Below are 24,700 nucleotides of genomic sequence, written 5' to 3' on the forward strand. Positions count from 1 at the left end.
AGACAGAGAGACAGAGAGACAGAGTGGGAATTTTGGTTGTGAGGTAGTCAACCTGAGAATATAGACTAATTCCTACCTCTATAATTTCAAAACAGACAATTTTGAAAAGAACTTGTTTTTCATCTGAAGTATTAATAACCTCAAGGAAGCAAGAACAAAGGAAGTGATTCTTTACTGAGCACTCACTATAGCCCATTCTTGTGCAGGCATATTCATACTGTGTCTCCTATAGTTCTCACCACACCCCTGAGAGGCAGAGCTATGGGTTACAGATGAAGAAACTGAGGCACAGGACATTGAAGTTCCTTGGTAAGGTCATGTGATTAGAAAGTGGTAGGGCTATGATTCAAACCCCTCAGAGAAGATCAAATTTCTCTAATAAACACTCGTACAGCTGCACATACTTCCCCTTATCCCACTTGCAATGTTAAATGCAATTGTGCTGTTATTAATTGAATTTGACTAATCCCTGCCTTCCGTAGTGGAGGAGCAGGTCCCCAAGGTCCTAAACTCTGATTTGAGCTGACTGCTGTATCCCCAGCACAGATGACAGGATATGGCAAAAAGTTAAAGATAGATAAATATTTCTTCCATTATGAATGAATGAATGAATGCATGCATGCATGAATGAATAAAATCCATTCTCTAATTTCCATGTTAGGGATTCTCAAATTCTACTAGCCTGCACTTCTTCAGTTCTTTGGAAACGGTGTTTAAGCTGACCAGGTGCACCATGTTGCTCCAATACAAAGGAATATTCAAGTTAAAACAATGTACTTTTCCTCCTCAGCAAAGCTAGTAGACTGGAACATTTCCCCAAGTCTATTGAAGTTATAGGAAATAACAATTTTTGACAAACATGGAGGGTTCAAAACTGTGAAATCTGGCTAAGAATGACAGCACCCCTTGACTATATTTTTTCTAAATGTTACAATGTGAAAAGAGCTTGTTCCCAATTTGTAATTTACATTTGTAATCGTCTTTCCCTCCTGGTATAGCGTACAGGGAGAGCAACTAGAGGTGGATGGAAAATATCCAGCCCCCGCCTGGGAGATCTGAAGATTTGTAGGAATAGTTATTGAGGGATGTCTTACTTTGACCAAAGCAGTGCCGTGGGAAGTGCTCACTTTTCAAAAGAAGGCAGAGGAGCCTTGACGCTCAGGTCTTCTAACCGAAACCCTGCAGCTGTCAGTAAATGACGCTGTGAGGCGAGGCCCAGTTGCAGACATGAAGGCATCCTTTTTCACCTTATGGCTGTAAGTGCTAAGATCCCTCACACTCATCCCCACAGGGCAGGCTGAGCATCAGAGAAATGCTCAGAACAGAACTGACCACAGGGCCCTGTTGACTGCACGCCGGAGCTCTCGGGGGCTTCCATCCTAAAGATTCCCCTTCCCCCAATTTCTGTTCTCGCCCTCCACACCCAAATCATGTGTCAACATGTGCTAAGACGGTCTAGTTTACATCACCCTTGGTCCAATCCTTGTCTTTTGCTGGTACTGTTTGCTGTGACATTTTCAGGTGTTGTTGGACACATCCTTTAGCCAAAATCTGGGCTAAGTACCTCATCTGGATTCTTATGAACCTTTGTAGTCATCCGATGAGGTAGCTCCATGGTATTATTATGTCCATTTTACAGAAGAGGAAACTGAGAAGTGGTTTTATTCAGCCAAGTTAAATACTAATAATGTGAGTTAGAAACTGAAGTCGTCCCCAGAGCGTATGAACAGGAGCCAGCGTTTTAAAACTCTCTTCTGTCTCAAGGACTATTTCTTACCTGGACAACTGGACTATTTCTCACCTGCAACATCCTCCTGGCTGGACTTCTTGAGTCCAGTCCAGTCCCAAATATTCCATCTTCTGTAGCAAATTCCAGATGAGCTTTTACAAAACTTGACCTGGTTCTCTTTATATATATGCAAGCATGAAAGTAGTTATAAACTCCTTGCAATTGTCGCTCTTTTAAAACTATTATACCCAACTTAAACTATGCAAGTAATACAATTCAAATTGACAACTTAGATATAAGGAAACATAAGATATGTTGACAATGAATCTTTTAGTTTTTACGGCCAATTTCAGAGAGGTAAACTTCACTTGCTGTTGACTTGATTATTTTCGTGTTGAACGTGATGTACCAGAGTGATTGCTTTCGTCTCAGATCTGATCACCATTCTCCTGCCCTTCATAATCTGGAGTCTGACTCCTGCTTTTGCCCCACGCTACAGCCCCTGTCCACTTCTTGGCAGTTGCTATTCCAATCACAACATGTGGCGGGAGTTCCCACATGCCTTTGGGTGTACACTTCCTCTTATGCCTTTAGTGCTCATCCATCATACCTACGTGATGAACTACTTAAAAACTCTGCAAAAGTGTCACCTCCTCTCAGAAGCCCTCTCTGGTACTCCCAGACACTCTCATCCCCTGGACTAATTGTGGACCATGTACACATTTCTAGAATTGTATTCATATCATGATTGGTTTGGAGCACTGTCTTTCCAGATAACTGAAGTTCTCAAGGACAGGGACAATGTGAGAAGCGTGGTCATTTTCATCCCTCTGTAACAGATTCGGAGAGGTAAAGCAACTTGTCCGAAGTCACACAGCTGGGTCTCTAGGTGTGGTAAAGTGTCCAATAGCATGATTACTATAAAGACCCAACCTAACTGTTTACTTTTCTGAAACGGGTTTCAGATGCTGGCTTATTTCTTGTATCATTTCCTTTGTTGACTCAGCACCTGAAGGGAGAGTCTCAGGTGGTTCAGGTGCTAGTGATTTTATGTGGGACATTGAGTTAGTCCCTTCCTCTTTCTCGGCCTCGGATTTCTCATCTGTCAGTGAGGGTGTTGGGCCAGATGGCATGAAGCCTCCTTTGATTCAGTCCAGTGTGTACGTGTGGCTCACAACTCCTAGGTGACCTTGTCATGTCAACAACCCATGTTTTGTCAAAAGAGCTGAGCCAGGCTGTAGAAATGGGCAGGGAAAAGAATGGCTCCTTCACGTAGGCTGTTTGCATGGAGTGAGTGTTATCACCAGAGGAAATTGACTCAAGGAGATAGCACCTTACTATCACAGAAAGCCAGGCTATCTGTGGGCAGCGGCCGCAGTCCAGCCCTCCGTGCCAAGAGTGCCTTGGGCTGGGCAGCCGGCCTTCCTGACACCCAGCGAAGATGGTGCCAGGCCCAGGATAGGCCACTGTGGGAAAATGTGGGCAAGAGTCAAGTCCTGGGGATTCAGAGGGCTCAGGCGGGCCCGGTCCCTCTCTGTCGCCCCCATGACACCAGCAACCAGGCGTCCGGCTCTTCCAATTTTACAATCACTCTGACAGAGGGGCAATATTTTCCCCAAGAAAGACTGATGTACCTACACCGCCTGGTTCTCTGTCCTGTCCAGGCCTTATCTGGACCCCTGCCTTTCCACCCCATACACTCCATAGCTGGGCCAGGGACACCCAATACTGGTTCCATTTTGGAGCATTGGGCAGAAAGCATTGAAGCAGCTTCATTCCATCTCTCAGGAGCAACATCAAGTTTCCCCAGCCCTCCAGCCAGCTTTGCTGAGCCAAATTCACCTTAAGTATCAAACCTTAACTCAAGGGTCACCTCCTCCAGGAAGCCTTCCTTGCCCTCCCATGGCCTGGGATGGGCCCCGAGCCTGGCACTTCCTTCTACCTCGGCATTATAACTCTGTTTATTTCATGGGTTCTGAGAACTTTGAGAAAAGAAATCATTTATTGCCCTTTCACTCACCCATGCATTAATTAAGCAAATATTCTTGTGTGCTTATTCCCTGAGAGATACAAAATATGGGAGGGGGAAAACAAAACACCCAGAAATGCTCCCGAATGTCATGGTACGTACAGCCTAGAAAGGGAGTTAATCAAATCATCATGCAATATATGAAAAACTAAAGCTTACAGACGCTAGGAACGGTAACAACTCAGCGCACTGAATAGTGGGAGAATTTGATACAATCATAGAGGGCAGCGGAATCTTTCCTAGAGAGATGCTGATGGAGCCAAGGAAGACCTGGAGTTACAGGCAAAAGAAAGAAAAAGATCACGGAGGGTCACCCCTGTCTCTGATCCTTGTGTCCTCAGCATATCTCAGGGCCTAGGTGCTCAGAGTTACTCAAGAAATGTTTATAAATATTGAAGTTGCATATTCTGCAAAGGTGGCTCTGAGTCAGCGATCCAACCCCTGCCGTGGTCCATTTGCCCTGTAACTGTTCCAGCTAATATTTTCATTTCACAGTCATTCTGGGAAATACCTCTGTCTTACCCATACTATTTCCCCTCAAGACCCACAGTCTTTAATCTCACCCTGGACCCATGGCTGCACCATCTGTTGCAGACTTTCCATGTCGTCTGTCTGTGAGGTCTCCCCAAATCACCCACACTGGTTCTCTGTTTCCCCAAAGAACCCATGTGGCTCTATGCCGTTTCTGGTCTTCCATGCCTGAGCAGTTTGCCTGAGCTATCTGACCTTTTCCGCCACCAGAACTCCAGCTTTGCTGTGTCCAGCTTACTGACGGGGCTTTTCCGAGCATGCTCCCGATTTCTCCCAATGCTTCCCAGTCTCCAGGGAACAGGATTAGTTCTGGGACCCAGACGTTCTTGATTCATGCAGCCATGCCCAGCACTCTCTTGAGACACTACCCAAACTTTCTTAATAATGGATTCATCACAGCCAAAAACACATTTGGTTAATCAGTGTTCTTTTTCCAAACTGGAGCCACTCTGATCAAGATTGAAAATGTGCCCCCATTGTAAGTGGCTACTGTTTCCAATTACATATGCTTCTCCCAGCCACCATGCAATCTGCTCACTTCATGCTGGTTTGCAAGAGCTGTTCGCACCAAACCATTGACAGCCACTATCTAAACTGAAACCATCTGCTTAGCCATTTGCCATGCACGGCTGGGTGTTGCAGGCTTACCCAGTGGAGGCCCTGTGGAGCAGTCCATAAAACAAGCATGAATTAACGCAGCCTGTTTTTATTAAATGTCTTGCAACTGATGGGAAGATGGACAAGCCTGTCTGGCAAGGATAATGGCCAGTCTTCATAGCATCTGAAGTCTTGGATAAACTCCAACAGCATCCTGCATCTCAAGACCATCGAGTGTTTCAGGAGCGTGGTTGTGCTTAGAAACAGTTTGTCTGTAAAAGCCTTTTTAAAAACGTTGTGGTTTCTCCTCTTTCTCGTGAAATAGAGTTTATTGGTGAGCTCTTCAGCTGTAACGTATACTCCTGTTTTCCTTGATATTACTTAGATGGAAACTCAGAGAGCAGGAGAAAAGCATCAGAGGGAGCTTTCGTGGAGCAGGAGTGTCATCTATTGCTATTACCAACTTCAGAAGATCGGGGTTGGTAGGTTTTCTCTTATCCATATGGAAAGTCTGCACAAGAGTCAGGTCTGGCTTATTCAGTCACCTGGAATAACCTTCCATGCACTTTGTCTAAAAACCTTGGCCGAGGAAGTAAGGCTTCATGGGAGAGGCTATCTTGACCCACTCGTGCCAGCCACACCTTTGTGGCTGGGAGTTTTCTGGTGCACTGGCAGGAATAATTAGCAAACTCTGCTTCCTCTGATCCCAGGGTCATCAGGCAACTGTACTGGCACATTGTGGATGATTTCCTCAGGATGACTTCCAGGAAATGAGACTAGTTACTCAGTCAATTCTTTTGAGCAAATTTAGGCCCTTGATGCAGATTGCTAAAGTGCTTTCTGGAAGGCCCATGCCAGTGCACCCTGAGGCCAGCAAGGCATGTGCTTGCTGGTGTCTGAAAGCCTGGCTAATACAGTGATGCACGGCAGGGAGAGTACCAGAAGCTCATCTTTTTAATGAACCTTAAAACAAGCTGGAAAGACCCCAGCCTGAGATTAGCAACTCCGTTTTCGCTCCGCTATTGAGTTAGTGCTTGCCTCTCTCTGGGTCTCAGTTTTCCCAAGTGTGAAATGGGGGGCGGGGGGCAGAACGGGTGACTGTGTGGGCTTTTTCAACTCTAATTTTCCTTAACACTTTGGGAGTATATCAAACCTCTTCAGGCATTAGGGGGCTCAGAACATAAATTAGACATGTTCCCATGTGATACCTCCAGTTGTAGATACAAAGCAACTGGGGAGTTGTGTTTTAGAAGTAGGTTTGAGTTTTAGTCCTATCTTCATTCACCATATGGAAGAGCTCGCAAAATCATTTCTCTTTTCTGAGCTCGGATTTCATCATCTGTAGAAGGTAGATAACAATGTCACCGGGTTTTTAGAACAGTCAAAAGAGATAACATAAATAAAACATGGCACATAAGAGCTCAAAAAATAGTTCTCTTTATAGAGGAAAAGGTAATACAGTGCTTCTTCCCACCCTTTTATTTTAGTACAGTTTCACTTTTATTTGAGATAGATACTTAGCTTTATTGAGGTATACTTGATTAAAAATAGAATTACACACATTTAATGTGTACGTATTCTTGAGTTTGGACAGATGCATAACCCGTGATACCATCGCCCCAATGAAGGGGCTAAACGTATTAACCACCTCCACAAATGTCCTTGTATTCTCTTGTGTGTGTGCGTGGTCAGAGCATTTAGCATAAGATCTATGTGCTTAACGCATTTTAAAGAACACAATACCGTATTGTTAACCATTGGTACTGTGTTGTACAGCAGCACCTCCTCCACTCTCAAGTAAAGAATAATAAGGTTATTTTTTGTTTGTTTGCTGTAGTCCTCACAGAAGTGAGGTCATGCAATATTTGTTTTTCTGTGTCTGGCTTATTAAAGGCACCTTGAAGGAACTATTCAAAATTCTTGAGCATGCAGACGCCTCAGGATGCTGGCTTTTTATCCTAGGCATCTGCAGTTTCCAGCCTCTTCCAGGTTCACCTCCCAACCCTGAGCACACCATCCACCCAAGTCCAAGGGTTTTCACATTTAAAGTGGACTTGAGAGTTCTATGTGGACCCTCCATTTAACTAGATGTATCATTGCATGGATATGAAACTGTCCCTGACATAACAGGTTGGCCTCAGTGGCTTTGATGTTACAACAGTTTACAAAAGTCTCTGTCAGTCCAGGTTGCTCTTTGAGCTAAATACTGATTGATTAAATGAAGAATTCATTCTGCAGGCTTGCATATGTTCACCAAACATTAAGCAACATGGACTACCTTGGGTATAGGGTTACAGAAATGAATAAGAATGGCTTCCTGCCCTTTGGAGTTCCCAGACTAGTGGGTGAGAGACCCAGGTAAACAAATAACAATACAATGTGATAAATACCGTAATAGAGGCAGATGCAGTGAGCTTTGGGAACACGGGGCTGGGGGTGGGGGGGTGACTCATTATGTAAGGCAGAGAAGTTTAGACAGGCTTCCCAGAGGATGTGACATTTAATTTAGATCTTGCAATTTGAATAGAAATGTGTTAAGTAGATGATGGGAAAGAGGATGCTTGATTAGAGGGAGCAGCTTGAGCAAAGGCATAGAGGTTAAAATAAAGAGTTTAGTTTATTTGTGGGGAAATGCAATTGGAAACGTGGTAAAGAAACGAGACAGGTTTGTAGAGTGGCACTAGATCGATCCTAAGAGGCTTTCAGTGCCAGGCTGAGGATCTTGGACACTGTCCTGCCGGTTCCCAGTGTCTAACGTGATAGCACTAGGCACATACAGCTCTTTACATATAAACTAATTAAACAAAAGGAAAAATCAGTTCCTCAGTTGCACTGACTATATTTCAGTGCTCAATAGACTCATGTGGCTAGTGGTTGCCATATTGAACAGTGCCATTTATAGACCATTTTTATCATCCCAGAGAATTCTGTGGATAGAGCTGTTGTATATGATGGAGAGTGAGTGATGGGTTTCAAGGGCACGGTCATGGGTAGAGTTGTCTGTAACATGCAGAATGGAGTCGAGGTGGGAAAAAGCAGAAGCAAGGAAAACCATTAGGAAGTTATTGCGACACTCTAGACAAGAGATGATGAGACCCATACCTGTCAGGATGCAGGAGAGAACCAAGACCATCTTGTTCATGAAGTATGAAGAGACCGAAGACTGTGGTCGTCAATACAGTGCCAGTTGGGATCTGATGAGCTTTGGGGGATAAATCAATGTCATCTCTTGTCATGAACACCCTTTGGCTTGACACCTCAACCCTCAAGCTTCTCCCCCGGCTCTGGGGCTGTGGGCAAATCCCCAAGTGCACGTGAGTTCTCTGCGGGTCTCCCTGCCCCTGCTTGCCTCTGTTTCATCATGCCCTTGGGTCTTAACCGTATGCTATCTCATTTGGCCACTTCTCCACCCAGGGCGACCTGAGTTTGGAACAAGAGGATTATATGGCCAGCCCACACGTCTGTTTTGCTCCGAGTGTCTGGGTTCCATGGTTATAACACAGGCATGGATACCACAGAAAGGCAGGGGCAGATGGGATGATAAGATGTGGTTCCTTGTCTCCTCCTGGCCTGATAGGATCTGTGTGAACCGTAAACAAATTACTTCCATTCACAGTTGACAGGAGGAAGAGCTGGTCTCTGCAGGGGGAGTCGCTGAGTGCACTGTGGTAAGGAATGTAGACTGTTTCTCAGTAATACAGAGATGCTCTTAGGAACAGTCATGGTGCTGTGGGAACTCACTGATAACCTCAGAATGCAGGGCCTCGATGTGGACTCTTCCCAGCCATGTCACCTTGGCTCCGCTCGCACGTCATAGACAGTGCTTGCTGTCGTGGTGTTTCTCAATCCTTTTCCTGTCCAATGAGAAATGTTGAGGAGTACGCAGGGAAAATGCAAACCTTAGAGAAAGAAAGAAATTTTCTGATGATGAAACACTGATTTTTCTGGAAACCTACTCATTCTTCATGGCCCCCCTCAAGCACTAACTGCTCTGTGAAATCTTCAAATACTGAATTCTGCTCAAAGGAATTCTTCTCGCATACCTTTGTCACGTACCAGTTGCAGTCACATGACTATGTTCCTGCCTGCCTCCCTACATAATGAGCATTTCTGAGAAGGGTTTGGCCTAAGTCAGGTTTGTACCTAAAGGACCTGCCCAGAATTCCATTCTGTAAAGTTCAGTGAATTATGATACATTGTCTCCAGGGCAGCTGGGAAAAAGCAAATTAGAAAACCTCTAGGAAAGATTTCAAATAAGAATCTAGGGAAGAAACTATTCATTTTAGGTGCTTTTGTTTGATCATTCCTTTATTCATTTCCTTCCTTCCTTCCCTCTTTCCTTCCTTTCTTCCGTCCTTTCTTCCTTCCTTCCTTCCTTCTTTCCCTCCCTTCCTCCCTCCCTCCCTCCCTCCCTTCCATGCATTTATTCCATTACTGTACAAACATTTACTGAATTCCTACTGATAGCCAAGCAATGTTCACTACATAGAGAGATTAGCAAAATTAAGAGTTTAGAAACTGGTGGAGTAGGCAAAGTTTTAAGGAAATAATGACAGCCCATGTAGGAACTGGTCTGTTAGAGGGATGCACCAAGTACAGGTGAAGGAAATCAGAGAAGCACTCGCTCTATTAAGTGGGGAGCACACACCCTGGACTTGAAATCCTGGCTCCATCATCAGTCGCTTGGGCAGTTTGTCCCTCCAAGCCTCCGTGTCCTCATCTGTAAAATGGGTAGAGTTTTGTGGTGAAAAATGCAATAATATTTATAAAAGTCGTGGCATAATGTCTGGAATAAAGTGCTCAACTGATCCTATTTTTCAGGCCCTCGTAGTTGTCAGCCTAAATGATCAGGAACATCCCCAACTTCTCTTTGTTGGAGATAAATGTGACTGAATGTGGTAAATCACTTGCAGCCAAAGCAGGGCGCTTGTTAACATGTTATAGACTATCCATCCTTTGACCAGAGACCTTTCTGACGCACATTCTTATAGATTTGGCTTCCAGAGATTAAACATTATGAGTCTGACTGTATTTCACTTCCCTGTGAAATGTGAATGATCAGAGGACTGTAACTACTTAGCGCTGGAATTGGTTGAGTAATTTTTTCACAGGCTTTCATTGTAAACATACTAATTGAAACATGAAGTTCTAAAGGGGACACAGAAGTTTCCTGATATTCTCCATGGAAAGCATATGTATACCCAGGTTGCGATTATAATTACTGTCATCATTATAATGTGACATCATTAAGCCAACAGGGAGCCAGTATTCTCATGATTGCAGAAGATGGTTGTTGACGTTTAGAGTGTTGGCCACAACAGGGAAGAGACACTGCTGCCACAAAGACTCTGTATCTTCAGAGAGACAGACAGTAAAACTCAGACACAAACCAGGTAGGCAATACTGTTATCTTCCCCCCTGTGGAGTGGAGAAAGGACTGGCTGGAATCAGTTACGCTCACTGATTCCTCTTGTCACTCAGAATGAGAACCAAGGAGAGGCCATGTCAAATTGTGATCATTGTCTCAAAGGACAGGGCCATTGGTGGCAGGACAGAGCGAAGAGTCCTGAGTAGTTTTTCTCTCTGCAGCTCTGCTTGCTTCTTGTTGATTGAGAACAAGCATCCTGGTCAATCAATGATCTCAATTAAAATGGTCTCATTTCTAAACTGCTGACTGCAATCAATCAACTTTTCTCAAACACACTTTGAAATTACTAGTAGCCTTCCAAGAAGTTTTTTTTTTTTTTTTTTAAATTTATTGGGGTGACAATTGTTAGTAAAATTACATAGACTTCAGGTGTATAGTTCTGTAATACATCATCTATAAATCCCATTGTGTGTTCACCACCCAGAGTCAGTTCTCCTTCCATCACCATATATTTGATCCCCCTTACCCTCATCTCCCACCCCCCACCCCCACCCCCCTTAGCCTCTGGTAACCACTAAACTATTGTCTGTGTCTATGAGTTTCTGTTTCTCATTTGTTTGTCTTGTTCTTTTGTTGTTTTTGGTTTATATACCACATATCAGTGAAATCACATGGTTCTCTGCTTTTTCTGTCTGACATATTTCGCTTAGCATTATAATCTCAAGATCCATTCATGTTGTCACAAATGTTCCTGTATCATCTTTTCTTCCAAGAAGTTTTATAAAGGGAAGGGGAAGGAAACAATATTTAATGGACCCTTCTCTTCAAAACAGTGGATTGTCTTTAGAATTCCTTTGAGAGATCAGAAGCTTTTTCTTTTTAATGATACGTTGGGGAAAGCAACAGTAGGTGCCTTTATTAGCCCAGACTCTCTTGATTTTAAGTTTTAGAAATCTGACTCAAAATATCTAAGTGAAAGAATTTCCTGTTTTATATAATCATGAGGAAGAGGGAGGTTAGGAATGACCTGAAGGCATGGAATATATTTTATTTCTCTATTGATCCCTAGTGTCTCTCTAATATGTTGAACTGGACTGTGCTAGTAGGGCAGGATATTCCGGAGACTGTGAATGAATCTACATTTTAGAGCAACCAGATAAAACCTTTATGTTTCCATCAGCTCCTGGGATGTTTCCAATCGCATGTCTCTGGACAAGTCCGCCTGCTCTGTATTGGTGGCTAAGTCTCTAAATCTCTTCTGCCAAGATTTCCACCCTCTGCTTTAGCACTTCCTTCATCAAGAAACTCATTCTCTTCCAAGGCAGCTGTATTTCTCTCCTGCGCTATTTCTTAGCGCCCCTTTATTCCTTCAGCTCTGTTAGTCCCTTTTCTTCGGTATATTTTTTCAGTAGCCCCATCATGCATAACTGACATGATTCATACTAGAGCTTCCAGTGCTGGATTTATTCTCACCGATTCAGTTTAATTTGATTCAGTCAAATTTTGCGGAGTATGTGGAACTCAGCTAGGTTCTGGGGACACAGAAGTGAGTACAATATAGGGACTGCTCTTAAGAGCTATAGATTGTGTCAAGGATGGAATTAAAAAAAAAAATCATATGTGCTTTCAAACAAAACAGGAATGTATATGAAGTATAAGGAAGGAAGTGGCCAGGTGTTCTCCTAGGTACTGGAAACCTGGGAATAAATAGAATATTATCACTGTTCTCAGGGAGCTTCAGGACTATCAGGGAAGATAGGATCATTGTTCATCATAATAAATTTGCTACTCTAATAATATTATAACGGGCAATAATAATATTGATATTAATAATTGTTAATACTATATAAAATCATATATAATACCATCAAAATAAAATATTTGTCATAAGATTATTGATGACCAAGAATATGGCTATATTATTCATATCAAATATTTATTACACAAATGTAATATTTATATCAATCTATATCTATATAAAAGTATATAGATGTACTGTAAGGGAGGGAGTGGTCAATTCCATCATGACGAAGGGGGAGGAGGCTTCACAAAGTCCTGTGAGGTCGGTCACGTCTCCTTTCAGACATCCTGCCCCCTCATGCCTGCCGCCACCTCAACTTCCCCTCCACACATTTAATGCTTTGCTTTCCATGGCTGACTCTTGCTATTGGCTTAGTTAGAAGACACATAATAGAAAATCCCTTAGGATGGTCTAGTAGCATGCCTTGTGATAGCATCTATGTGACAAATATAAATATGTGCATTTCCTCTGAGTGATTTCTCCAAGAGGAAATATGTGCAGAGGAGCAGCCGACTGTCCTGGCCAGAAGAAGCACAGTCTAGCCCTAAGCCCTTTTGCTGGGAGCAGGATCTCTGAGGCTGCCCCTGCATGACATGAGCCAAGGGGTGGGTCTCCTGTGTCTGGACCGTTTGGCCTGGATTTTACATTCCCCAGGATTTTAGTATCACAGGGCTGGGCAGGGTTGAGAGAGGCCATTAGGACAACATTCTCTTGTTTTAATTTCCCCAGAGGTAAAGGGTCTCCCGCTATCTTCAAAATATCTTCTCGTCTTTCAACATCATTTAAAGTGTGCAGTTCTTCCTAAGTGGTGCAGATGGCATTTGAGGTGGAAAAATGCTTTTGTCATGCCAGACTCTCCCTTGATTTGCAGGGTAGTTGTCCTTCTTGATCTCGGCCACTAAATGCAAGTTGAGCTCCCACCAGCCACTGAGACAACCAGAAACACCCCGCACATTTCCAGCACCTACCCCCAGGGAAACAGTTCCATTGCCAATTGAAACCATTGGATGATGTCACCAAATTTGGTTTCTGTTAAGTCTCAATTATTGATTCACTCATGTAAACCTTACAAGAACTAAGCACCTACATCTTATTGTGCACCTTTAATTGTCACGCACTGCGAGGGCTGCAGAGTTGATACCTCCTGAGATCTCACTCCAAGTACAAAGAAAAGATGAACACAAATATTATAGTATTTGTTCGTTCATTTGAAAATAGGTACTGAACATCTGTTTACCCTGTGTCGGGCCCGTGACTCAGACACGGTCCCACGTACACAAGTACCATGTGAGCGCAGAGGGAAAGGGCTTCCTTCACAGTCGGGATCTGGAAGTTTCCTGGAAGTAATGTTTCAGGTGATATCTGCAAGGATTTGAGAAGCTAGATATTGCTGATGCCTGGGATGAAGCAACCCAGGATGCGAAAGCCACACATGTTTGTGAGATGGTAGGTGACCTACTTTGACTGGAGTGACAGCTGAGAACATGTCAGTGTGAAAAGGGGGGTGTCTAGAAATAAAGGGGTGTGAACTCTTGGGGAGTTTACATTCTCTTGGCCATTGAAGGGATTTTAAAGAGCATATTTACCCCAGATCCAGAGGCCGTTCCAAACTGGAACCCATTTCTCAGGCTTCTTCCCCCCACTCATGTTCTCCACACATAAGTACACACTTGTATGTGCACACATGCACATGTACACACACATTCGCACACCTGTCTCCCTTACTGAAGTAAAATATCTTTTGTCCACTTATCCTCACAGGAAGCATTTCCAGTTCAAGGCAAGATGGTAAAGACTTGCAAGTAGATTTTATGTAGCCAACGCTGTGACGTATACATTGAATTTGCATCTGCATTGGGCAGGTCCACTCCCGCTCACCAGAGGCCCCAACACTCCCCAGCGTCCCCCATTACCTCTTTCCTTGGTGCTCTTGGGGTTGAAACTCCTTTGCTTGACTTTCAAGGCCTCTTATTATTGGGCCTCCACCTACTTTACCACCTCACCTTCTGCAGGTGCCCTCATGCACCTCCACCCCTACCGTCCTGAGCTGCATCATTTGATTTCACTTCCCTTTGCCTGATTTTCACGAGGAATTCCTGGCCCTTCAGTTCTCAGTTCACACACCATCGCCTCCGGCGGGTGCTCTCTGAGCCTCCAACATAAATTAAATGTCGTCTACCTACCACTCCCTACCCCCATCCCAATTTCTCTCAGTCGAGACTCCAGCCTACATCTTGAGACTCTTTTAAACTACTCCAACCTTTCTGTTCTGTTTAACATTTATTGTCTGATTTTTTTCATCTGGGTGCATAGCACACAGGGTAGTTACAATGAGCTTATTTATAAATAGACGATAGATAGATAGAGAGATAGAGAGATAGAGAGATAGAGAGATAGAGAGATAGAGAGATAGAGAGATAGATCTTACACACACTACCCATTGCTCTCCAGCCATGCCATCTTCCAGTTCCATCCTGCCCGCGGGCCTTTGTGCTTCCTTTTCCCTTTCCCAGAATACAATTCCCAGCTTCTCTCACATCCCTTCTCCTGGCCTCCCTTCACTAAATCATTCCCCTACTGTTCTTCCATACCTCAGCCCAATGACCATTTTCTCAGAAAGCCAGGCTTCTCTCAGTAATACAGATTAATGTCATGCTTTGCCTGTATCGCTGACCCAGTATCTGCTCCTTTATACTTATTTGGGTAGCTTTTCGCTTAGGTGTATCGGCTCCAATAAATTGTGAGCTCAAGTAGGCAAGACACTACATTTGTTTTTGCTCGGTACTGTTGCTGCTCTAGCATTTAGCAAACAGCTGTTCCAACGGCTCAGTGGCTGTTGATTGCTGAGTATATACGTGAATAAAGAGGTTGGGTTTACATGGTGTGGCATCTAATATATCATATCATGGGATTTTACATGATCTCTACCTATAGTGATTGCTAAATGACAAGAAATAGCAACTAGACAAGCATTTTAACTCCAGCCTAGTCTTAGCCTAGTCAAGAAAAAAGTGGCATGTTTGTTGTTTGTTGTTTGTTTGTTTGTTTGTTTAGGCTAGACATTGAAAATGCAGGTGTTGAGGAAATTTTGTTTTTCTTCAACGTTGAGATTTATTGCAGGCATGAGACCTTACACACAGACTTGGCTCCCAAAGGATGCTATAACTGACTCATCCAGGAGAGATTTTAAAATGTGGTTTCTAATCAAATCATCTGTAGAGCTACCAGGTACTTCCTATGAATTCTGTGGTAATTAAGATTCCGCCATGAGATATTAGTCATTAAGAGCTTTTCTCATCATCTTGTCAGCTTTCCTGGAAATAGAAAATCTCTGAAGCCATCAGTTAGCCACAGTGATTTATTGAAATCAAATGACCCTGGGCCACAATTAGGATTCCATACTGATGAAATACTTTCTGGTAACTCCTTTTCTGTAGAGACGAGAGAATGAATTTATAGTTATTAATATCAAGTCTTGTTTGTACATATTTATGAACTTGGAAGAAAAATGCAGTATCAGCCACAAAGATAGCAGCACTTGAACTCTATACCCATAATCCACCTCTCTGTACCAGTCACTCGAAGGTCGTGGGCCTTCGAGGAAGAAGGAAAAACCTAGAAAGCCAGGGTCCAGTTCTCCACTAAGATGCTGAGCAAACTCTTCCCACCAGCCATCCCTTTCTGCGAGGGGCAGAGGAGGTTGGCCTGAACTGTGGCCTCCAATCAGTAACAGAGGTTTCTGGCCAGAAGGAGGGACACATAACCCAGTGACTACCCTCCTGTCTGCAAAACAGCAGGAACAAGCCCTGTGAAATGCCAGCATCAGAACAAATAACCAGACTGACAAAGCACAGTTCCTATTCATGCCACAAGGTCCAAGATAGCATCCTTCTGTATCTCTCTGGATTCCATCTCCTTTGCCTGTGTTCCCCACCTGGGCCCCTCCTGTCGTGTGCCTCACAGCAATATCCTTCTGGACATCTTGTCTGCTTCCTGATAAAGCCCACAGACCTGACTGTATTCGTTTTCCAATATTCACAGGGATCGAACATCCTGTGCATTCTTCCTTGCACCCCCATTACCTCCCCGCTCCCCATATGCACACTCTATGCAAAGAATCCTCATCTATCTGATTTCTAGAGGCATTCCTCAGCCGTAACAGGTGGGTGTTAAAGGAGTGGGAGATATCTATGTGCTGTTACAGACTGAAGAACTGACCCTTTCAGGCTGATGATATTGAGTGTACCCTCTAAACAGACCTCATGGCAGACAGAATGATCTTTCTGAAATAGCTCCTACCTTGTCCCCCACCCCTCCTTTTTTAACAACGTAGATATCCCCAATGTGTAAATAACAAAACCCAAGCTCATTAAGCTAGCATTCACTGACCTTCATTCGTTCTTCCCAGTATCACCTTCGGTCACTCTTCCCAACCCCCCAATCCTACACTCCCACCCATTAATTGTCTTCATGGTACATCATGGACACCTTTTCCACGCCTCTCTGCGCTTTGCCAAAGCCATTCTATCTGCCTTAAACCTACTGACACTTGTTTGTCTCTACCCAGAAAACACTTCTGCCTTCAAGACACAAATCTCAAACCCTTTGCCTTCCTCTCTTCTCCACCCTCTTCACTTCCAGGTGTACAGATTCCTTTTTCTATGCTCTCTTGGCTTCTAATTCCACCTCTATTTAGCTCTAAATTTCTAATAATATTAGAGACAAGAAGACCCTGAGGTGTCAGATACAAGTAGGGGTCTGAAAGCCAAAATTATCACAATGGGGAGGGCAGACAAACCAGAGTATATGGTCACACGAGCTACTGAGTGTGGATGAAATGGAGGTACAAAGAACAGTACCCAGACAAGAAGAGGGAATTGTGCACAATACTATGGGACTGCGGAGGCAGGAAGGAAACATTTCTATTCGTGAGGGTTGGTCAAGGTCAGCTTTCACTGAGAAGATGACATTGGAACTGGATTTTGAGGAATTTGTACTTGTCATCTCACGAGGAAGAAAGGGTAGCCCAAGCCCTTGTTGTCAATGTTCCCAGCAGCCAAGGAGATAAATGATCATACCAGAGAGTGAGGGAGTAGCAGCCCTACTCATTTTTTGTAGAAATGGTATCAGGGCAATTTGCAATTTTGATCATCATTTGCAATTTATCAGAAAACTATGTGGAAATAATGATAAAAATTATTCAGAAATTTTCTTCAAGCTGATTCATACTCATGCATACTTAAGCTCACAGATTCAGGGAGATTTATAAACTCTGATTTCAAAATCATAATGAGGAACCTAATTGAATCATTTTGCTATAATGATAGCATCTACTATTTATACAGAGATTTACAGTTTGTCATAGAATATCAGCAGGCGCTTTCAGTGTGTTTGGTAAGTGTTCTCCATGTATTTTCATATTTAATCCTCATAGAAAATCTATAGCTGAGTCTTGCTATTACCCACATTTTATAGATAATGAAACTGAGACATAGAGAAAAATGCATAACTCACCCAAGATCATATAACACAAGCTTTTGAAACTAGGCAAGTTGATACTAAGAGCCCAAGCTGCTATTTGTCTCAGTCCAATCCCCTCAAGCATTTCAGAATAAGAGTTTTTGTTAAGAGAATTTTGTTAAGAGAATTCTTTGTCTAGAACTGCTCCAGTACTAAGTTCTTTTCAACTCAAGACAAGTGATGGGACTTCAATAGATCCACTGGGAGAAGTCTGGTCCCTGTGTTTGGTTGATGGAGAAATCAGTGTCCCTTCTGCCTGAGGAGCCTAGGGAATGAGAGACTAAGAGCCTGGAGAGCATGTTTGCTTTGGTATCAGTCTACTTTCCCAGGTTGTTGGAGCAAGGAATTTGTGGATATTTCCTGTGGACCAGTGGTGGGCCCTATGGGAGAGAAAATTCTGTGAGTGTGGGAGGAGAGTGGGGTGGGGCTTGTATCATCCAACCTCCTTAATGGTGTCATTTTGAGTGGGGGAGGAAACTGATGGTGGTGGTGGTGGTTGGGAGGCTTGGGACTGAGTAAAGAGTTGAAAGGGACCATCTAAAAGAATGTTACATCCACCCCTACCCAGGAACCACAAGATACAGGGACCTAAGAGGGACCCTCCAAAAATTCCATGAAAATTTAGACATTTGCGTGGTCCAGAGAGCCTAGAGACAGCTTAAAAGGGAATTTGTTCAAGTAACAACTTACCTATCCCTTTATCTCTCCTTCCTCTTTCTCCTCAACCTGAGATCTTGGTGGAAACAAAACAGAAACCAGAAGGGGATTGATGGTGAGGGTAGGGGTGGGGAACAGTTGGAGAAGTGTAGGGCAGAGAAACAAAGAAGCCAACATGCCCTTTATTCCACTGCAGGCTTCAGACTAAAACATCACAAGATGGAATGGGGAGAAGGTATAACACTAAATCAGATTTGGCACTGAGATTCATTTCTGGAAGTGGACACATTAGGATTTTCAAATTGAGATTGTGGTTTTAAACTAAGGGCCCATTGCACTCTGACCTACAAGGAAGTGAACAGTGGGGACCTGCTGGGCTTTCCTTGCTGGAGCAGTCGATGACCATCCTATTGGTACTTCTTAAAGGTAGTGTAGGAAACAAAAGTAAAAGAACAACATATCTGCAGCAACCGCAGTAGTTGTACTACACAAAACCCCACTTTGTAAACACTCCTGATAGAAATTCCTACATAGAGAAAAAAATAAACCCACAAGGGAAACTCAAGAGGTATGGAATTGCAGAACGATGAAGTTACCTAATAAAGTTGTTTTTTTTAAAAAAAAAGGACTAAAGAAAATAGAAAGATAATTTAGAATTATAATTTTAGACAAATAGATCACAGCAGAATTAAAGGTGAGAAAAGGGGGTAGAGACAAAATTAACATAAGTATGTGCTAGACGATCTTTCCTATTCATGCAAGTCGTAAATACTAACACATTGAAAATACTAACAGTGTAATAAAACACTGATATTAACTTAATATAAACTGAGAAACAGAAAAGAAAAAAGATACAAGGTATTTTTCTATTGGACAAATCAAATTTTATATACTGATTAGTTATATATTACCCTGAAACAATTTTATCATAGAAAGCAGCAATAAAATAGTGAAAAAGTATTAATGTAGCAAGTACAAAAGGTATAAATGGTTAAACTCACCAACTCGAAGAGTATTAGTTTAGATTTTAAAAAAGACAAATTGTGTTGTCAACATGCACGCATAAGTAAAAAAATATACAAGAAAGTTTCAAAATCTAATGATGGAAAAAGACATATCGGGCAAATATAAACCAAATGAAATCTGGGATGGCAGGCTTAAACACAGAAGATTCGTTTTGAGATGATTACAAAGTTCTCGAAATGGGTAGTGGTGATGGTTGTACAGCAGTGGGAGTGTATTTAATGCACTGGATTTTATTTTTGAAAACAGTTAAGATGGTAAATTTTATATTTATGTGTGTTTTGCCACAATATAAAAACAAAAACATTTTTTTTAAAAAGCTGAACGAAACAGTATCTCAAAAGAAATACAAGCATGTCATATTGTAGAACAATAGAGCAAGAAGAAATATCCATCATGAGCACGTATATTCCTAAGAATATAGCCTCCCAATATATCGAGCAGCAAATTATAAAACTGTGGTGAAAAACAGATAAATCAACAATTATAGTAAGAGATTTTTTTAACACATCCTCTCAAAACACACAGATTGAATAGCCAATAATAAACATAATAAATGATCTGAATGTAGTCAATTCAAAAGTGGGTTAAAAATATATCTTATATGGAAGTATAGTTTATCTGGCAATGGAAGCATGTTTCAACAGCAGGTAATCAATCTATCAATATCACTTGTCCATCTTAATATAATAGACCAAAGAAAACTTTAATATGATTACATCACGGATGAAGAACTACAATTATTTATTTTAAAAAATTATCTGATGAAGTTTAACGTCTACTTATGACAACAAAACAAGAGAAAACAAAAAACAAACACCTAGCAAACCAGGGATAAAGCGTTTATATAAAAACAGTCTATTCCAAACACTACACTCCATGGAGAAACTTTAGATACATGACCTTGAAGATGGATAGACCAAGGATGTCTGCTATTCACACTACTAGTTAGAGTGGAACTTCAGAACAGAGGCAGGGCCTTCTGGGACATAATCAGTTGGTTTTCAGAAAGTATTTTTCTCTCTTCATTTTTCTCTACTTCTCTATTTCTTGAACTGCTATTTTTTAAATATTGGCAATTCCGTTTCTGTTTTCCCTTAGCTTTTGTTTTGTTTTGTCCCCCCCCCCCATGACTTTAGGAGGGAATCTGCTCCTTCATCCCACTAACTTATTCTTCCCGGGTAATCATTCTGATATTTACCCCCAGTAGATTTGTTTCATAGCTTGTTTTCTTTAACGGTTGTATTTTTCATGTCTAAAATCATTACTTGGAATTGTGTAACTTATTTGCATTTCACATGATCGATATTCTTTGTTCTTTGCATCTATGCATATTTTCAATTCTTGTCCTTTCTATCATTTTACTTTATTATACATAATGAATGTTGCTTTTATACTATTTATACCCATATGATTATTTTGGCCTGTGTGTTCATGCTCCCCTAGATAATCACTATTCAGTCTCGCAAGGTGTTTTGAGGGGATGGTTAGAAACCTACATCTAAGTGGGTGTCCCTCCTGGTGACTTTAAGAAGAGAGAGGTTGCCCCTCCTGTTTGCTCCGAACACCTCCTTCTATCAAGAACTCTTCCTTGAAAAAAGGAGCAAGAGGAGGTCATCTCTTGAAATTACAGTCCACTGGCCCTGCCGATAAAGAGGTAGGAGAGGAATGAATGCCCAAGGACAGCTCGTTAGCAAGGGCCTGGTTTGACCTCCCTCCACCCAGACACTGCTCCTTCACTGTGGTTTTGCTGTGTTTCTTTAAGAATTTCAGACCTCTTCAAGTTGCTGTGAGTGAGCTGTAACCCTCAGAAGACCCCCCACACTTACTAGAGGAGGGAAAGCCTACGAGCATCAACCCCGGGGGCAGAGGAAGGGTTTGCGTAGTAATCCTTCATAAGCACTGCTATACAGAGATTCAGCAATGGGTCCCAAGCAAGAAGCCAGTTTCCTATGTGTAAATGATTAGAAAGTTAATTAATAGCCTAGAAATCATGACTGTATGGCAACTGTACGTTGTCAGCCTTTGGCTGAGTCATTTCCTCTCTGAGTCATGAAGTCTCTGTCAGATGGGGATAAGAATAGCCCTTCCCAGGCCACCACAGGTGGGTTTGCAGGTGAGACTGGGTGAGAGGGTGTCGGGGTGCTGGGGACGTGTCCAGCACTGTACCGTCAGCACTCCCATTCCCTGGGCCTGGCTGTGCTCCCAGATCTTCATGCCCTTGCTTCCCTGATGCTGTGCTTGGCAGGTTGAATGGTGAGCCTACCCCTCTGACAGCACCAGAGCTGTCCTCAGGACCTGTGAATGCAGCATGTCCAAGTCCCTGGAGTAAGTGCCACACTCCATGGGTCTGCATTGTGTGCCCTTACCTGCTCTCGGGGCTTCAAGACCTGGTGGGTTCAGGTTCTGTCTGAGTTCTTTGCTGGCTGGAGACCCACGCCGCTTACATGCACAGCCCTCATCCACCACCCCACGGCTGGGGAGGCCCTTGACAGAAAGCATTTGCCTGTTATTAATTACCGGGAATCTGTGGGCTGAGAGATCTTATCTGTTCACCTTCTTCTCCCTGGGTGTGTGTGTGCCTGTGTGGAGCATAGTGAGGGGTGTGGGGGGGAAATGATGAGAAAGAGCAAGTGAAATGCAGCAGCCACCGCCTGTGGTGCTGTAAAGAGAAAACAACCCCCTGAGGCAATCCACCAGCACTGCAGGGATCTGTGTGCTGACCGAGATGTGCTCTGGGAGATGCTGGGCCACTTCACAAGTGACAGTCACATGTAAGAGAACCCTAAGGAAACTGCTGTGCGCGTGTACAGCAGTGACTGCAAAGGGCAAAAACAACAACACCCTACTTCCTTTTTTCTTTTTTTAAATAAAATGAGTTACTTGCTGCTAGTGCAGCATACAATAATTAAAAACGAATAGAGTTTGGAGTCAGAAGACCTGGGTGTGAATCCTGACTCCATCACTTAGTAGCTGTGTGCCCTTAGACACATCATGTGATCTTCCTAAGGCTCATGGTCCTTGCTGGGAAAGTGTAATGATGAATATGCCATGGAGTTTTGAGATAAATGAAATATAGTATGACATAAAATGAAAGCTGGAAATACGTTCTGACATAAAATGAAAACTTGCCCAAGTGTAAATACATGTTGGAAACTGAAAGGAGCCCTGCAGATCGGGATTGGCTGTTACTGGTATCACTGGGTTAGTCCTCAGCAGGGGGTGAGGTTTAGTAACTGGATTTGTTTCATGGTGATAGACTGGGGTGACAACTAAACTCTGGGCTGCTGAATGTATTCTTCAGGTTCCAGAACTTATGTAGTTTCCCTTGAATGCAAAAAACAGAATGTTTTTGAGAGACAACTACATACTAGGCGCATGAAACTCTCCACTACAACTGTATACGGGAGGTGTTGTAGTTAGCCTCCAAGATGTCCCCCAAGGATCCTGTCCTGCTATTCACATCCTTCTGTAGCCCCCTCCCACATTGTGCCAGGATTGGTCCGTGTGACCAGTAGAATATGGCATTAGTGATGGTATGTCACCTCCAAATTAGATTACAAAAGACCCTGTGGTTTCCTTCTTAGGTGCTCTCTCATTTTCCCTCTCAGATCTTGTACTTGGGCAGAAACCAGCTGCCATGCTGTGAGAGACTGATGGGGGAGGAGCTCAGACCCCTTCCAACAACCATGTAAGTGAACTAGGAAGTGGATTTTCCAGCCCCAGTCAAGCCTTCAGATAACTACAGCCTTAGTAGACAACTTGATTGCAATCACATGAGAGACCGTGCACGACAACCACCCAGCCAAGCTACTCTTATACTCCTGACCCTCAGTAACTGTGTGGAATAATAGATATCTGTTGCCTTTAGCTGCTAAGTTTTGAGTTAATTTGTTATGCAGCAATAGATAACTAGTATAGGAGTTATAATTATTTTTTCTTTTATAGATGAGAAAACTATAAATCATAGAGACTAAGTATTTTCTCCCTTAGGTCATACAGTTAAAAATACTGGATTTGAACCAGGTCTTTTTTACTTCAAAACCAGCATGTCTTACCCCTAACGATGCTTCCTTCCCATGATGGAACTGCACTATTATCCCAAACAGGGAAAAAAATAAACATAAAAAATAGGCTTTTCAAGAAAGACACATTCTTTTCATATATAATTTTTATGATTACTCTGATACCCCAAGAATTATTTTGAGTAATGAGTACACTAAACCAAATATAAATGACTGAGCTGGGAGGAAGGAAAGAATTAATTTTTTTTATATACATTGTCTTGCTATCTATCCACTGAATGCCACCTTCTGGGAATAAAACTGAATATAATCGGCACAGTTCTTTATACCATTGTGCTTTCAATCTGCTGTGGAGAGCGGTGCAATAGCAGATTACAACTGATAAGCAAGTGTAAAATAATAATTGAGAGCTCTGGAATTTGGCAGATTTCGGTAAAAATTTACCACTTAGCAGCTGTGTGACTTTGGACAAATGACCAGTTGCTTACTCTGCAAAAGACTGTACTAAAGTCTTCAAATTGATCTTTTCTTCCAGTGCTAAGCTCTTTACACGCATTATCATACATACCAAGTTCTAAATTCTTTACATGAGTTATCCCATTTAATCCTCACAACAATCCTATGAGTAAGTATTATTACCCCAATTTTATGGATTAGCACCTATCTCATTGAGTTGCTAAGAGAATGAAAATATATAATCCACATAGTGAACTTCACCCAACATCCAGCTCATGGTAAGTGCTAATGGAATGGTTGTGACTTATTGTGGGTTACTCCAGCCAGGACCTGAGACGAGACTATGTGTGCACGTGGTTTATTTGAGAAAGGATGGAAGAAGCTGTGAGAGAGTAACTAAGTGAAGTGACCTAGGGAAGGGCAGAAGATAATAAAAGAGTGTGTTAGTGAATAGGTTCTTTCTGAGAGCAACTGGGACTCAATCCCACTGGGGAGTCCTTGAGACACAACTCAGGATTGTCCCAATAGCGATACAAATATGGGTTATTTATCCAACAACTCTTATGCCTCATTGATTGAGGTTAACCTTGCAGAGCTTCCAGCCTGCCTTGGGTGTGGGTCAGACATGTTCTATGACCAAAAAGCATCTTCAAGCAGATGCACAAGAAGCTCTTGAATAGGGAAAATGTCTGCAAATGACTCAGAGATAGGCCTAAACAACACCTGTTACAAGGAGCTATTGTTAACATGACTGTTAATTATAAGTTAAGGAATATTACAGAATGGTTAACATTGTGATAGGTCTATGGTATATCTTACCTTGGAACACAGTGAGGGTCACCTTCCACCCTTGGACAAGAAAGGTAGGCCAGGCTTCTCAGATGTGGGCTCAGCGGGAGATGAATGGAGGTTTAGGGGAGAAAAGAGAACAGAGTTTCAGGCAGAAAGAAGCTCCTGTGAGAAG

The 24,700-nt window shown here is 42.6% G+C and overlaps 2 long non-coding RNA genes across 4 annotated transcripts in view; one reads left to right on the forward strand and one right to left on the reverse strand.

The window, feature by feature from the left end:
• LOC148754975 (uncharacterized) overlaps positions 1-24,700 on the forward strand; it is a 347,388-nt gene that overhangs the window by 170,377 nt on the left and 152,311 nt on the right. The window lies entirely within an intron of this gene.
• Positions 875-24,674, reverse strand: LOC109448632 (uncharacterized). 3 transcript variants are annotated; one of them, XR_012495880.2, is made up of 5 exons: positions 24,556-24,674; positions 9,535-9,606; positions 8,680-8,785; positions 7,989-8,080; positions 875-6,225 (listed from the first exon to the last, which is right to left on the reverse strand). It is a non-coding gene; the product is annotated as an uncharacterized LOC109448632 (long non-coding RNA). The 3 variants fall into 3 exon arrangements; XR_002137556.3 differs by having other exon boundaries at positions 8,628-8,785; XR_016019238.1 differs by having other exon boundaries at positions 7,989-8,785.

This window comes from Rhinolophus sinicus, chromosome 16, assembly GCF_057876585.1.
Source record: "Rhinolophus sinicus isolate RSI-liver-muscle chromosome 16, RSI-T2T, whole genome shotgun sequence".
Lineage (NCBI taxonomy): Eukaryota > Metazoa > Chordata > Mammalia > Chiroptera > Rhinolophidae > Rhinolophus > Rhinolophus sinicus.